The following is a 3,735-nucleotide window of genomic DNA, read 5'->3' as shown; positions in this document are numbered from 1 at the left end:
CACAGCTAGCTATTAGACAGTTGATGTATATACATGTATTAGTCAATGGTACCAATAACATATAACACGGCTAGCTATTAGACAGTTGATGTATATACATGTATAGTCAATGGTACCAATAACATATAACACGGCTAGCTATTAGACAGTTGATGTATATACATGTATTAGTCAATGGTACCAATAACATATAACACAACTAGCTATTAGACAGTTGATGTACATACATGTATTAGTCAAATTATGGTACCAATAACATATAACACAGCTAGCTATTAGACAGTTGATGTACATACATGTATAGTCAATGGTACCAATACCATATAACACAGCTAGCTATTAGACAGTTGATGTACATACATGTATTAGTCAATGGTACCAATAACATATAACACAACTAGCTATTAGACAGTTGATGTACATACATGTATTAGTCAATAGTAACAATAACATATAACACAACTAGCTATTAGACAGTTGATGTACATACATGTATTAGTCAATGGTACCAATAACATAACATAACTAGCTATTAGACAGTTGATGTACATATATGTATTAGTCAATAGTACCAATAACATATAACACAACTAACTATTAGACAGTTGATGTACATACATGTATTAGTCAATAGTAACAATAACATATAACACAACTAGCTATTAGACAGTTGATGTACATACATGTATTAGTCAATGGTACCAATAACATAACATAACTAGCTATTAGACAGTTGATGTACATACATGTATTAGTCAATGGTACCAATAACATATAACACAACTAGCTATTAGACAGTTGATGTACATACATGTATAGTCAATGATACCAATAACATAACATAACTAGCTATTAGACAGTTGATGTACATATATGTATTAGTCAATGGTACCAATAACATAACATAACTAGCTATTAGACAGTTGATGTACATACATGTATAGTCAATGGTACCAATAACATATAACACAACTAGCTATTAGACAGTTGATGTACATACATGTATTAGTCAATGGTATCAATAACATATAACACAACTAGCTATTAGACAGTTGATGTACATACATGTATTAGTTAATAGTAACAATAACATATAACACAACTAGCTATTAGACAGTTGATGTACATACATGTATTAGTCAATGGTACCAATAACATATAACACAACTAGCTATTAGACAGTTGATGTACATACATGTATAGTCAATGATATCAATAACATATAATAAGAATATACATCCTATGAAGGAATACAGAATGCACTGGACTACCTTCATCGATACACAACAGACTGGCGATTGCAAGTAAACACAAACAAAACACAAATAATGGTATTTAGAAAATCAGGATGCAAACAAGATACAAGACAATTCAAATGTGGCTTGGAAGAAATAAAAACTACAGAACAATACACATATCTCGGTGTAACATTCAAGACAAATGGCTCTATGAGCTCCACAGCAACCAGATTGTCAGACAAAGCCAGCAAAGCTGCAAGAATCCAATCACAGATATATTCGACAAAGATAAACAGTACTAAGATAAAGGAAAAACTCATGAATACAACACAGCTACCTATCCTGACATATGCTGGCGAAATATGGGGTGTTCTCCAAAATCAAACAACTTGGGACAAAACAGAGACAGAAAAATTCCATCTACGTTTTTGTCGCCAAATATTAAATGTCAGCAACAGAGTGAGCAAAATAGGATGCAGAATGGAACTTGGGAGAGAACCACTGATTAGTAGAATATACTACTCAGCAATAAACTATTACAAATACCTCAAGACATTAGACAATAACAACTTAGCCTATTATGCAATGAATGACATGGAGAACAATGATTACACAGGTTCATGGCTAACTACCTTTGAACACAATATACAATTATATAACAGCAAGAATATCAACAATTTAACAAAACAAGAACTATACAACTCAATTAGACAATATTATATCAATCAATGGAATGAAAATAACAAAAGGGAAAACTCTAAGTTACGTACATACAACAACTTCAAAAATTCCCTGGAACAAGAAGAATACATTAAAGTAATGAACAATAAACAACACATCAAAACAATAGCCAAATTTAGATTAAGTTGCCATCAACTTGCCATTGAGAAGGGTAGATATACAAAACCAAAAACACCAGTAGAAGACAGACTATGTACACATTGTAAAGAAATAGAAGATGAAAGACATCATCTAATTCATTGTAAATTATATACAAAACAAAGAGAAAAAATGTTTAGTATTATCACTACCCTCAACTCAAACTTTATAAACTTAGATAGAGGAGAGCAATTTAGATATATACTACAATCAAAACATAAGGATATTATAACCGCTCTCTACATATACCTGGATGATACATGTAGTCAATAGACACACACTAGAACTACTGTATACTTTAATATTTATATTTCATAGATCATTATTAACTTTATTTTGTTTAAATACCAAATTAGAAATGTAAAATTTTCTAAACGGCTAAAATAAAGTGTTATCTTATCTTATCTTATCTTATCTTATAACACAATTATAGCTATTAGACAGTTGATGTACATACATGTAGAGTCAATGGTACCAATAAAATATAACACAGCTAGCTATTAGACAGTTGATGTATATACATGTATTAGTCAATGGTATCAATAACATATAACACAACTAGCTATTAGACAGTTGATGTACATACATGTATTAGTTAATGGTACCAATAACATATAACACAACTAGCTATTAGACAGTTGATGTACATACATGTATTAGTCAATTGTACCAATAACATATAACACAACTAGCTATTAGACAGTTGATGTATATACATGTATAGTCAATGGTATCAATAACATATAACACAACTAGCTATTAGACAGTTGATGTATATACATGTATTAGTTAATGGTACCAATAACATATAACACAACTAGCTATTAGACAGTTGATGTATATACATGTATTAGTTAATGGTACCAATAACATATAACACAACTAGCTATTAGACAGTTGATGTACATACATGTATAGTCAATAGTACCAATAATATAACACAGCTAGCTATTAGACAGTTGATGTACATACATGTATTAGTCAATTGTACCAATAACATATAACACAACTAGCTATTAGACAGTTGATGTATATACATGTATAGTCAATGGTACCAATAACATATAACACAATTAGCTATTAGACAGTTGATATACATACATGTATTAGTGAATGGTACCAATAACATATAACACAGCTTGCTATTAGACAGTTGATGTACATACTACATGTATTAGTTAATGGTACCAATAACATATAATACAACTAGCTATTAGACAGTTGAGGTACTTACATGTATTAGTCAATGGTACCAATAACATATAACACAGCTAGCTATTAGACAGTTGATGTACATACATGTATAGTCAATGGTACCAATACCATATAACACAATTAGCTATTAGACAGTTGATGTACATACATGTATTAGTCAATGGTACCAATAATATATAACACAGCTAGCTATTAGACAGTTGATGTACATACATGTATTAGTCAATGGTACCAATAACATATAACACAGCTAGCTATTAGACAGTTGATGTACATACATGTATAAGTCAATGGTACCAATAACATATAACACAGCTAGCTATTAGACAGTTGATGTACATACATGTATTAGTCAATGGTACCAATAACATATAACACAACTAGCTATTAGACAGTTGATGTA

This window comes from Glandiceps talaboti, chromosome 19 (assembly GCF_964340395.1).
Source record: "Glandiceps talaboti chromosome 19, keGlaTala1.1, whole genome shotgun sequence".
Classification (NCBI taxonomy): Eukaryota; Metazoa; Hemichordata; class Enteropneusta; family Spengelidae; genus Glandiceps; species Glandiceps talaboti.
This window is presented reverse-complemented; position numbering follows the sequence as displayed.